Source organism: Corvus cornix, chromosome 2 (genome assembly GCF_000738735.6).
Source record: "Corvus cornix cornix isolate S_Up_H32 chromosome 2, ASM73873v5, whole genome shotgun sequence".
In the NCBI taxonomy this organism is placed as follows: domain Eukaryota; kingdom Metazoa; phylum Chordata; class Aves; order Passeriformes; family Corvidae; genus Corvus; species Corvus cornix.
In genome coordinates, this window is record NC_046333.1 from 30,261,724 (window position 1) to 30,275,362 (window position 13,639).

The window sequence follows — 13,639 nt, forward strand, 5'->3', positions numbered from 1 at the left end:
AATCTCTTGTTACTGAAGTCTTACAGACTCAGGACTTTGTAAACTCTGGAGTCTCACAGACTCCAGGATAAGGTAGCTATATGCAACTTCCCCCAACATATGTCACAAAGTGGGCTTGGGGACCCTTTGAGAGCTTGTGTGTGGGCAAAAGGCAATCCCTGTCCAGTGCCTGTGAACCTTCAGAGACTCTCTTTAATGCACTCACAGGGACGTAGTCCAAGAGGCTTGGAGTTGCTGGTGTAGTTTTGGATCAGTTCTTGCACTTTAAAGCTCAAAATTATGGTCTACCCCAAAACAAAATAAAAAATTCAGGATTATAGCCCTGTATACAGCTGCAGGAGAAGAAAACCCAGAAAGCTTTAATAAATATATTAGATGCTTAATTGTTCAATTTAGTGCTTGCTTGGTAACAAAATCAGACACATATGGTAATAAGGCTGGTTTTTTACTATTATAAGACACTTTGGGACATTTTGAATGTGCAGGGTGCAATGGTATATTAAACCAAATTGTAGTTCTGTATTTGACAATTTGGCTTTGTTAGCATAATACAATTTGTTTTTATTGCAGCAGTGAAGAGGGAAACGTTTTGATAATAATTTGCTTTCATTATCCATTTATATTGCTTCTTCCCACTCAATATTTTATTTTTATTTTTTAAGCAGAACAGAAAAACTTTACAACCAAAGGAGCTGATTGAAGAAAAAAAAAAAGAATTCCCAGTCTGATTAGTTCTGTTTTCGATAATTAGTAAGGAGATTGTTGATGTAAAAATACAGCTATAATATCCATCAACTCTTCACATATTCCAAGTATGTTTACAGGAAAGACTAAATATTATATTTTAAAATAAGCATGGTAGTAAAAAGTTATTTCACTTGTGATTCTCTCAGGATGTTAGAGGGAGATGGTTTGGAAGAAATTGTATCTTTTATTAGGTCAACTTCTATAATTGGAAAAAAAAAAAGAGGAGAAGCATATATGAGATCTGCTTGGTTTTTTCCCACCTGTATCTGCCTTGTCTAATAAAAGGTATTGTTTCTTTCTTCCAATCTTGCCTCCTTTAAATATCTCCATTCAAAATCTTGCTAAGATACCATTTGCATCTTGCTAAGATATCATTTGCATCTTGTGTCCCCCAGTCTTTTCCATTATATTCAGCTAACCCTAGATCTGTTAATTTTCTTTCAGAGCCCAGACCTTCCTTATGCAGACGGATTTTGGCCATCTGCATGGGTGGCCATGGATAGCTCTGCCACTCCCTGTTCTGTTCAGCCACTCCCTGTTCAGCACATTCTGTTGCTGATGCCTTGTCTTTCTTTTCTCACAATCAGCTTGCTCTTATTTTTTCCCAGTGTCAGCCTCAGCAAAAAAAAATCCTTTTCCTTTACAGGTGGTCTGCTGACCCACTACCTTCTCTGTATTTTGTCTCTAATCTGAAGGTGGGAGACACACCAGGAGCAGGGTGAAATGTCCTTTTGGTTATCTAGACTTACACCCCAAATGTGCATTATGCTCCTACTGTGGGCTCACTGTTTCCTGTAGGGGCAATCATAAGGACATGGCATCCTGCTAAATCTGTGTCCAGGAGATACCTGTATAGTGGTCTTGTCCATACTTATTGTGTCTGATGGGGGGTCCTACCTGCCCACAAGGAAGGAACAATTTAAGTGTGACTTAAAATCTGTGGCTGTGCATCCTTTGCTTCCTTCAAAAGGAGAGAATATCTGGATTTTGGTATCCAACATTAACCAGCATTTTTGATTCCCATCTCATGGCTTTGAGTTGCTCTTTTTGCAATGTATGCATAGTCTGCTCCTGCTCTTAGCTGTGGTCAGTCATTAAATAAGATGGCGTTATTCAGCTAATTAAAAAAAAGTCTAGCAGGAGAATGGAATGTAGACTTCTGCAGGATGTACAATTAACCTTAAGTGAGTGAGGAAAGGAAACATCAAATTAACAATCCAGCTGCCGTTATTCTGTCACCATGCTTGGCTTTCCTCTCTGTGTTAATCAGACAGATTGTTACATGCTTTGAGAAGTTTAGCGGACTTGCCGTATCAGCACAAAGCAGAATCTCACTGAGGAGACCACATAGCGTTTCCAAAAGCATCTGAAGGAATTTATAGCTTGTGAATTACAAAAGCAACCCTAATTAGTCCCAAGAGGCAGTTGCATAAGAAAAACTGAGAAGACTGCCTCGTCATACTTGCTGCCTCCTTGTGATTTTCATAGAAGATTCTGATAATGAATGTTTACTAACAACTGGAGCTCAGAGACTCTACGCCTAATAACACTCCTGAGTAAACAGCATCCTGTATTTGCAGTCCCACAAAGATAGGTCAGATACTGGTGCTTTTGCTATGTGTCAATATTGCCACAGGAGCTCAGAGGTTTCAGCTGGAAGATTCTGTAGCCACCTGGGAAATGCCTGAAGGGAAATGCACGTCCTGGCAGTCTAGCAGCAGCCAAACCACTTGGCAATGTGTCATTCCTCAGGATGTTTTTGGTTTTTTTTTTTTGAGGTGGAGGTTTTGTTCTAAGCTCTGGAGGTATGAATTTTTCTCGGTGCTTTTCTAATGGGGTATGTTCCTACATTTCGGAAATCAAAGAAGTTTTGCTATGGTATGGGTGATTTCAGAGAGTAAGGAGCAGGGATATTGGTGAAGGCTAATCGTCACTCCTGAATACTTTTTAGGTCTTATCATTCTTTACCATTCCCTGCCCCATTCTCAGATTTTGAAATGATGCAAACCTGCTGCCTGCAAAAATCTAGGGTGCCTGAATTTAGAAATTCCCCTTTTGTGGGATCAGAGGTATAGGGATGATAAGGTGAGGCCCATTGAGAAATGGCAGTCTGAGAACTCCCTAATCTGTGACAAAGTTATGAGTTTCAGTCTAGTAACCATTTTCTTGCTGTATGCTTCAAAAACAAATGTGAAATCATGCAGTGGCTGCCTTAGGCTTTGCAGACCTATATGCCTTGGTTTACCAGTCACTAGGAACACTTTTACACTTTTATTTGCTATTTATCTGAAATCCCTCAGGTCAATATGCATTAATCAGTGGCACCATGAATCAATAGGTTTGACATTATATGAGATATAAGAAGTTATCTTCTTAATCCTATAATTTACAGTTGTCAGCACAGTTTTGATATTTTTAATTTCTTATATTGGGGTGGAAGTTTCTCAGAATAGTTTTTCCCAAGTAGATATTTTCAAATGTGAATACCCACAGTTAGGCATTGTGTATAAGTACTCAATTTTTCACTAGCAATGAAGAAAACAAAGTGACTGGGGAAATCAATGGGGATTGCTGGAAGTTCTGTACTTTTTTTAAATTCGGTTGTTTATTTGGTTACTTATATATGGATTTATGTGCTTGTCATTAAGCACCCAAGTACAAAACTCTTGGCCTCGGGTAGTTTGGGATTTTGCTTCTATTTATCTTGATTAGTAGATGATTGCAAATCCCTTACAGGAAAGTGAAGAACATGTTAATTCTCTTCACTAGTAAAAAAGAAATATTTGAATTAACAGCCTGATGATTAAAGAGTTTTATTAGTTTTAAAGGTGAAAATGTACCTCAGAGGTTCAGGGGAGAAAAGTAGGGAAAGAAAAAGAAAAGATATGCACAGTAGGAAGACAAATCTGAAAATCATAAAATGAGATTAATGAGAGTATTTATCATTTAAGGTTTGTGTTTGATCATGAATTAAAGGCTTTGTAATCAAAATATTCTGCCTTTTTAGATTGTTAGTTTTCTTTTTAATTATAAATTCAGTGGCAGGATTCCTGATCAGCATTCGGGTGTAGTATTCAACAAGACAAATTGGGTTTTCTGAAAAGATGTGTGCAGAGGTATAATACTTCCAGTTTCTCAGTCTTGGTCTTTGTTATGTATGAGGTGGTCTCCGACTGACTGAAACACAGAACATGGACACCTGAGAGATCGCACTTCTGAGGTGTGCTGAACACCACTGAAGCTCATTGACTCCTTGAATCAGCACCTCACGCAAACACACCTCAAAAGATCAAAAAGCACCAGGTAAGTAACAATTCATTGAAAAACTTGCACTCTACTGCACCAATAGATTTTTTTGATAGGACAATTGTCTGTGCTGTGCATTTCTTTAAATACAAATGACAAGAGTATTAGCACAGTATCTTTGCTCTTACTCTAGTAAAGGATAAGTGGTGCTTTTGCAATGGTATTTGTTCATTAAGTGATCAGGAAAGGTGATCTATTTTTCCACTGCATGAAGTTGTAACAATAATGTAGTCCTCAGACATTAATTCTGCAGTCTTATATGCTAAAAAGCATATTTTCTAGGCCATTAAATAAAATATGTAAAATGTTGAATGGCTTTGAATATCTAATTAAAAGCCTTTCAGCCCCATATTCCATTGACAGTGAAATGCCATCCTAACATCTCTCTATCAGATTAAAACACAACAACTCAGAGTCTGCACCTGCTGTGCTGAGAGAACTGCAGCAGGACCTGTTTGATCACTGAAGTAGGACAGAAAGGACCATGATAAAGTCTTGATCTTTGATCCCTGAAACCATGTTGGCTAATTGATCAGTTCAGCAGTATGCACAGGTCCTAGTAAGAGAGAGAAGTATATCAGGAGTTACGGAGAGAATGACCCTTCAGGTAGACCCTGTGATTTTGGCTTACTTGCTTCTGCCAACACGCTGCCCAATTGGCACTTCCCAGGTGATGACCTTGCAGAAGATGCAACAAAAAAAGCAATGCTGCTAGCAAAAGAAAAAATTTGTTGAGAGAGATGATATTTTGAAGTGCCTTGAGTGCTCCACAGAAAGACTTAAGGACCCTCTGGTCTTTCCAGCCTGTTAGCAAATAAGTTTAATGGCTGAGAGTCAGTCAAATGATGAATTGAGACAGTGGTTATCTACAAACGACTTATTTACTGTACCTTTTATCTTTGAGGCAGTGATCTTTCCGAGAGGATCTGCAGATGGCTGCCATTTATCTAGACAGATGAACTCATTTACAGGAAAAGGAGAGGCAGAGACACACAGACTGACATTTCTACCGTGTGGTTTGAAGCTGCAGTGTAAAGCCCAGGGTCTCTACTGTCCTTGGAATGCTCATCTTCGAAGGTGAGTAAAACGCTAAATGGATCTAGAGGAAAAATGACTGCAAAGGACAGATAAGGACTACGTTCCTGGGAATCCATTTCTATGCAGAATTGAAAAGAGGGTGAATACCAGAGGACTGCTGACATGCCATGCCATGCCAGTCACCTTTGAAAGTGAGATTATTTGGCAGCAGACCTACTTTGAAGGGATCTCAATGGCTGGGTATGAATCAGGACCGTGTGGGTGGCAGTCTGTGGGCATCTGTCGGCAGCTCCTGGCTGCATGTGGATTCTGTGGGGCACAGCTGGGTCTGCAAAACAGGCCCTTCTCAGGTAAAGATCGGGAAGGACATTCAGAGAGAATGATGAGGGGAGGTGGAGAACCTAAAGAAAGGGTAGGAAAAGGATGGAGGGAGAGATGTTGAAGAAAGGTTGAGAAGCGAGGTGGGAGCAGTGCTAACTTAACATGCAGGCAGTCTGCAGCCTTGAAAATGAGAGCTAGCCAAGAGATTTATAATCACTTAATTGAGGGAATGACAGTGATTATCCAGGAGAGCTGGCATGTACCAATTAGATTGAACAGAGTGAGGGAGGGAGTGTTTATGTTAAAGAACAGCACCCAAATGCTCCCTAAATTGGAGGGAGATACACAAGAAGAAAAATGTTTGCGATGACTTCTCTGAATCATTGGCAATGTTCCTCCAGGTCATTTCTGCACTGCTCAGAACTCTGAGTCCTTTATTTGTTTCTCTATTCAGTCTTTTCGTTTTCCTTTATTAGCAGTTTTTGGCCTGATCATGCAGGTTTTTTTCAAGTAGATTTCCCTTTCAGACTCAAGTTAGTGACGGTTTCGCCTAAGTAATGGCTGAAGTATTTGGTTCTTCAAGCTACTCTTTCAGTATTGTAAAGCCATTATTCATCAGTAGTCAATTTGTGTGTGTACCTGACGTGTCCTACCTGAATAAAAAAAAGGACACTGCAAGAAACTGTAAGACAAAGACTTGAGCAATGTCAATGCACAGTGATTCCTAAGAAATAATTTCTACTGATGAACAAAATATAATTAATTTTAACTGTATTTCTAATGTTTATAAAAGTGGTAACCTAAGTCAAGAGAATTGTGCTTAATTGAGCAAAAATATACTTGTTTTGGGTTTCTTTAGTAGTTTCACAGTTGATAGAAAATTCGAAAAGAAGTACTTCAAATTCTGAACAGGTATATTCAAACTTTTTCTGTGATAAAAGGTATAAATGCTGAAGACATCTGAAGTGACTTTTGGTGGGTTTCTACAAAAATCAGAACATTTTTTGAACTCTTTATCATTGTGATGCGAAGGAAGTTTTGCTTTGCTTTGCTTTGCTTTGCTCTGTGCTTGGATGTCTACATTTCTGCTGCCCTTAGCATGTGAAGTTCTCCTCATGACTGTGTCCTTTGCTGAACTTTTCAACTGTGCCACTGGCATCGAAATACATTTTAGATTTTCCTCTGACTCTCTGCCAGCAAATATCCTTCTATGCTCACCTGATAACAAGGGGATGAATATCTCTCCGTGGGTTGCATAGTTCATTGCAGAGTCTCTGTAATTTAGAATGCATTTTTACTTTTAACTTTTTTATTTTCTGATGACTTTGGCTTTTTTTTTTCACATTTTCCCAACTTTTTTCATAGCTGTGTTCATTTACCTTAAACCTGAGTTAACTTTCCTCTACTTTATCTGTATTTGTTTTAGAAAACAAAAAAAAGCCCTGTGATGTTACATGTGCTGTGTGATTGGCAAGAACATTCCTGCAACCTGTATTTTTTTGAAAAAATGACTGGAGACTATTTTTTCACTTTAGACTCTTCTTCAAGAGAAGTGAATCTGCATTCTGGCTCAGAAGCTCATTTCTAGGAGCAGGGACTATGTTTACTCACTTATCTATTTTCATTGTTTGGTACCATCTGGAGGTGACTTATTTTGTGGAAAAAGAAAATGAATCCATCTTTGCAATGACAGAGGACCCCAGGAACTTTGATTATTATCCAAAATATTTTGAAGCTAATAAAAGCAGACAACGTGCCATACCTTGATGATATCTCTCCTCTTCACACATTCTTTCAGAGCTAATCCAGTGCTCTGAGAAAGGGTTCTTGTGTGTGATAAAAGGAGTCCTTCATTGTCACAAGCCTTAGCATACTGCTCTGGTACACGTGCCCGTGAAACACATTTCATGCCTCATCTGTTACCTAAATGAGATGTGAAAGCAGTTCACACCTCGTTTACATTTGTGCAGTTTTATGGAACAGCATAGATGCGGTTCCACTGAAAGTAACGAAATGAGGTCACCAACCCCCTTCTCTCTCCTCGTATTGCATCCACACGGCCTGATCCTTTCAGTTCACTAAACTGGAAATGAATCTATTTCTCTGCAGAAAGTTACTACAAAAAGCCAGCATCCTCCAGTGTGTGGCAGTCACTGGCATTTTACAGAGATGTAAGCTGTCCACGCTGAAAATAAAAATGTAAGCTATGCATTTACATGAGATATGTGAACCCAGAGTGATTTCTCCCGCACTGAGCAGAATATAACCAAGGTGAATAAACAGGAAAATTGACTAAACTGATATGGAAATAACACCACAAAAAAGGCAATAAGAAGTCCATGCACCTGCGCTACCCCCTCTTTGGTTGAGTTTGCAGCAGAACACTGCCAAGAGTTCGTCCAAGGTGTCGATGGCCGTTGAAAGTCAAGGCAGTTCCATGGCTCTGGAAATCCTAGGTGCTAGTTCAGGTCAGTACTGCAGGGATTTTAAGTCCAATGCCTAGGTCCTTGCTCCCTTTTATTTTACACCAGAAGAGAAAAGTAAAAATTCCTTCATTTTTTAAAAAAATGTGTGATTTTTGAACGTTTTTATAAATAGCTGTGTAACAGAGGACAGTGACAGTCCAAGAATGTAGTGATACAAATTCAGCCACTTCTGTTCCTTCGTCAGCTAAGCTCCCACTGTTGAAAATAGTGGAAATATAAAGCTTACAAGGTGCCATCTCCATTTGTCATCTTGCTGTTTCAGAAGACACAAACTGAAAATACTAACTTTCTTTGCAAGGAAACCCCTGTTTTTCTTCTACTGCTCTGTGTTTTTTATGTGATCAGGATGCATTGGCAGGACTCCACCTCACGTAACTCTGAGAGTACGAAATAACCATTTACATCTGAGCAGTCAGCCTTGACTGCTGCTGTGAATGGAAAGAGACCACATTTCAATAACATGGCTATTCTCATAGGAGATGGTGGAGTGTGATATAAAGCATGATAAAAGGCAAGAGCCTTTTACTTTCTGTGTCTACAAAGGAAGTCTAAGTTGCATGTGTGTGTACTGATAGGTGAGATGAATCTCTCTCCTTTGTCTACTAATGTAAGGAATAGATTAGGATAGAGGAGAAAATTCTCATATTTTCCTGAGCGAAGGTCATGCACACCTTTTCAGTGTCCTGCTCCAGAGATGCTAATGGTTCTCACTTCATTTGATAGCTACAGGAAAGGCAGATCAGGAATGCCAGTGCATAAACAAGCAAACAAACCAAAGCAGTCTTGGCTTCTACTTTGTGACAGCAGAAATATTTGCCAAGTGGAAGAAGACAAAGTCCTTTGAGGAAGAGGTGCTATTTCCAAGCTTTATAAGAGGAATCACACACATTAAGAGTGGATGAACTGGAAAATACTAAATACTGGTTGTGTTTGCAAAAATAGCAAGAGGGAATGTAGTGGACCTGGTGGAGACATGTGAAAATAATGTGCTGAAATGCTTGTCTTACAAGGCTCTGGGTTTAAATCACTATATGAACATGAAAATTTAATGAGTAGGTTTCTTTTAATGGCTGTCTCTTTTGCTCAGTTCTGTATGGTCTTGTGGCCCCCTCATGCACCTCTGGCGGAGGTGCTTGGAGTGATTCACAGAATCCCTCTCTTTGTGTTCAGGTGTAATGAAACAGGGAAAATTGTTTGGTTTGCTCCATCATTCAAGGATGTACCTAGAAATAGTGTTAATGCTTTTCTCTCTCTCTGCTCAATGACACTTCTATGTTTTTCTCTTTTTATGTGCCTATTTTTTCTGTAGCTCTCAGGCAGAGCCAGTTTGTGAGGTGTCTGGCCTGTGCTACAAGGCATTTACATACATGGATTAACACAGTTCAAAGCAGATTTGAAGTACATTTCTGTTGTGTGGGCAAGTGTCGGCTGCTTCACTGGGGAGCAGCACCATGCTGGCTACATTCCCGACAAAATACCTTCGTCTTATTTTGCAGCTTGCCACACCGTTGTGGGATACAGAAAAATCCCAGCCCAGCTCTTTTTCTAGCCACTGTAATGCTAGAAGTGTCAGGTGTATATTTTGTTTCCCATTTTTGTTGTATTTTGCTTTGCTTTCCTCTGGCTGCAACATATTGGAGGATTTAAGTCATGATTCCACCCTCGCTTTTCTTCTGCAAGGAAACCTTCCTGGGAAACACCCTGGGAACAGGATGCTCCTTCAATTCATGTCTGGAGACACAGAAAAGAAGAAGCAGTATACTCATTGATGAGGGAAAATGTCTCCAAGGCTAAATTACTGTGTGTGAATGGACTGGAAATATTTACAGTGAACCCTGCCAGACCTGAGGTATCAGGTGCAGTGCCTAGTTTTACAGTGAGAAATCTGACCAACTTTGAAAGTACTAAGGATATTTATTCACAAACTCCTGGAAATCCTGTGTTTGAAGTTTTTTCAGATCAATGTAAATGGGCCAAGCAGTTAAATGGGGAAAGTGACTTGGCACCAAAGTCCTGCTAGTGATCTAAATTGTAAAGCTCGATGTTATGAAAGAACTTCACTGAGCATATTCTTCAGGTTAGTCTAAAGGTCAAAAGTAAGTATCCTTGAAGGGTTCATACTGATCTGGGGTAAAATGTTTCCTGGCTTTAGCTCTGCAGTTTCCAGTGCTGATCTCAAATCTGCCAGACCTCTGCACCAGTTGCTTGTAGTGAAGGAGGGTTTGCACAGGAATTCTCCATACTCTGAGCTTCTGAGCAATAGAAAAAATCAGACTTGAGATCTATTCATATCTTTATGTGTTGAAAACAACAAATGAAGGCCTCTTAGAGCAGTCTTGGACCACCATGGCTCTCCCACAGACTAAGCTGATACCACCACAAATGCTAAAATAGCAGCTTCTGTGGAGCAGAAGAGAGGGGAGAGAGGAAATGTAAGGGGAAAAATATGGAAGAGAACGTCTCCTAAGTGTATAAAAGGATAAATGAAGAAGAAGTGGAGATGTAAAAAACTTTGAAAAGGGTAAGGGGAAGCCTTGTGTTGCTTAACTAAGGCCAAATAATTCTGATTTTGCCTAGCAAAGCACCACTTCCCTGGAATAATGAAATTTTTTGCACAAACATCTGCATTGGAAAGATGCATTGTTTCTTGAATGGCTAAAACTGCAGTTTTAACAAAACTCTCTTATGTGACATACAGACTTCTGTGAAGAACATTGCATCTGATGTGAAGCAGAAGACTCCTGACCCTTGACTCACCTGGCTAGGTGAAACATTCAGTTTCTCCTGCTTAGATTAGCCTTTTCAAAGAAACTGCTGGGTACTTGATTTGGAAATGCTTTCCTGTTATTCTGCAAAATATTAAAGGCATAAGGCAGTGCTGCTAGAAAGTGCCACTTAGGTTCCCTTTATATTCTAGCCTAACACAGGGGCAGAAGTTGTACTGCCTACGAGGGACAGGGGAGAAGGGAGAAAGCTTGTAAATACATGGATATTTACAAAATTTGGATTCCTTTTCAACCTATCTGGAACTTCATGATCTCACTCTAAGGGTTGCGGAGTGAAAAGCTAGTGAAAGTCAGGGGCCTGAAGAAATATTTTGTTTTTTTCCATCTGTCCATTTTTCAGCAACTATGTCTCGTGTAGGCAGAGCCCCAACTAAATTGTGAAATGTTGCATCAATTATCGCGGCATTTACTTTTTAGATGAACATCTTAAGCTGCCAGAATATTCAACAGTGGAGCCCTTAGTGAAAATATAGTGTGCTCCATCAAGAACTTGGCTGTTCTTACAAGTCAAGTGTTTTTCAGAAAGATAGTGCTTTATTTTTGGCTTTGTTTAGAAGAACATGGAAGTGTCAACAATTTATTCACAGTGTGAGACAAACAGATATTAATAGAATTTTAATGAAGGCCTGTTTTGTGCGTTCCTGTTAATACTGGGAGAGTGAAAAATGCAGGCATCGTAGGACAAGTATGGAAACACCTTCCAGAGACAGTAAGAAAGAATAAAGTAAGGAGACAATTTCAGCTGGACAGTACCAGAGGCTCTGTCATCACCAAAGCCAAGGCAATTATTTCCAGATTTCCTTACAAATTATCATGTAATGGAGTGAACAGACTTGGGGACACTTGAAATGCATTTTCACATATTCCAAGGCAGAAGGGGCTTTCTTGTTTTGACTTCATCTTGTGTCTCTCTTTAAAAAGTTGCTTCTCAGTTCTGCCTTTTTAATATATGTATTTTATAACAGCTGCTACCTGCTAGTACTCCCTTTAAAGCCTGTGTTTTTAAATATACAGAGGCACAGTTTCAGGCCTCCAGCTTCCCATCCTTATACCTCAGTGACCTTAATAATGCCTCTGCCTACTGAAGTGATAAAGAGGGGATGTACTTCTGTTGGGCCCTGCTCTCTAAAGTGAAATATTGAAACTTTCATTTTGTTAGTGAGAAAATCATTACTATGAACTCACTCATCTCTGACCCCGTATTTTGTTACTGTACTGTAATCTTTTCGGGCTAACGCTAGCGCTAATGCAAACTTTTTGTGGGGAGGGCAGGATGTATCTACAGAAGGCAGCTTCCCAAAGACTGAATGTCCTTCCCTGACAAAAGACCCTTTCATTAGTGGACAAGAACATAAAGGTCTGCTATCATCAAGTGCATGGTACCAACCATCTGAATGCAATAAGGATGCTTGGGACTTCTACTGTGTTTATCCATAGATCAGCTTTATAATTACCAGTTTCGGTTTCAACACAGCACGTTGCTGAAGGGCACAGCTTCAGATGCAAATGAACACTCCATCCCTTCTAAATCTTTCTGCCTTTATATTGTCAGAAACGTTACCTGCTCTTAATGTAGAGTATGGCTCAGTCATATTTCCTTTGCTCTCTGCAATTAATTTAGACAGTTTGGTGGCTTTCACCCAGGCCTTTGCTTGGGAGGTGAGCACTTGAAAAGGCGTAAGATGCTGGGGGCGATGTGGGTGCGTGCTTATTCAGGGTCCCAGAAAAAGAAACCAGATTGGCAGCAGTGATTTGGTGGGATGTCTAGGTCTAGGACTAATTAACTTAAATCTTAGTGTGTATCAAAACAAAGACCTGTAACTGCAGAAAATTTTTTTGTCAATCCGTGGACAGATTTCTCACATGGTGCTGCTGCCTACACTTGACCTATTAGACTTGGGCTTTCAGTATGGAGGCTACAGGGAATCAAAGCCTAAAAACCTTGCTCTTATATAAGGCTTTTAAAGGAGCTTAGTTTCAGCTAAATAGTAATCATACTGAAAATAGTTTACTAACCTCTTCAGGAAGCCAACTAAACTCCTAGGTTTAATTCGAAGGGCTTTGCTGAAGTCAATAGAAAAAAATTAGCATCCCTCTCTCCAGCATTCAAGGGCCTCAGGGTATGAAGCCATGACTGCAAAATACTGTGGTGATATCCTAAAGGGAAAAACAAACACAGCAGCTCCAGTTTGGTTTGCTCTAACAGCTTGTGCTCTTAGGAGCAGCTTCCATTTCAGTTTTTAAACTTTTATCTTTGAGGGCAGGGCAAGTTCACTGCTCACACCTAGCAGGAGCTGCTGCCAAAAGTACAGTTTGGTTTGATTCCTGACACTGCACAGAAGCAACAGAAAAGAGGAAAAAGGGATTCACTGGTTATGAGGGAGCCTGTGTTTGCAGAAACCCTTCTTCTTTCTCCCTCTCCTATTATTACTTTCACTCTATACAATCACAGCTTGTTTTGCCAAGATTTCAGCCTGTGAAATTCCTGACTAGTTTTACAGTCTTTTATACATGTTCACCTGCATCAGGACAACAAAAGCTACAAAATATTTCAGCTGCATCTTGGGGGAAATGCATTACAGTCACAAGAGACACCAGACAGATCCCTTTCCCCATTAGACTCTAACAATCACTCCTGCACCTGCTCATGCTATCAAACACCCGTGGTCCCCCTGGCAGTGTGCGAGATGCTGCTTCTTTCCCCCAGTCTTCAGTGCCCCCATCTCCTACCCGCTAGTTCCATTTATTATGCAAGCCTCATGGGTAATTGCCCAGTCGTTCCAGCCTCCTGTGTGCATGACCTTGCCCTTAAGATTTAATTCTGAAGGCACTTAAAAAAATAATCTATTTTCTCTTCCTGCTTTCCTCCCTTTTATTTATTTTTCTATGCGTGTGTCTCATGTGCTGAATATTAAGCAGGAAAACAAAGATGTATATCATCTGGAGCACAGGTGC

General features: G+C 39.9%; 1 long non-coding RNA gene across 1 annotated transcript in view; it reads left to right on the forward strand.

Annotated features, from left to right (window-relative positions):
- LOC120409832 overlaps nt 1-5,124 on the forward strand; it is a 46,936-nt gene extending 41,812 nt beyond the window's left edge. The window contains exons 2-3 of the long non-coding RNA XR_005601648.1: nt 3,910-4,050; nt 4,962-5,124. This is a non-coding gene — a long non-coding RNA (uncharacterized LOC120409832). The remainder of the gene's footprint in view (nt 1-3,909; nt 4,051-4,961) is intronic.
- Nucleotides 5,125-13,639: the final 8,515 nt, after the last annotated feature.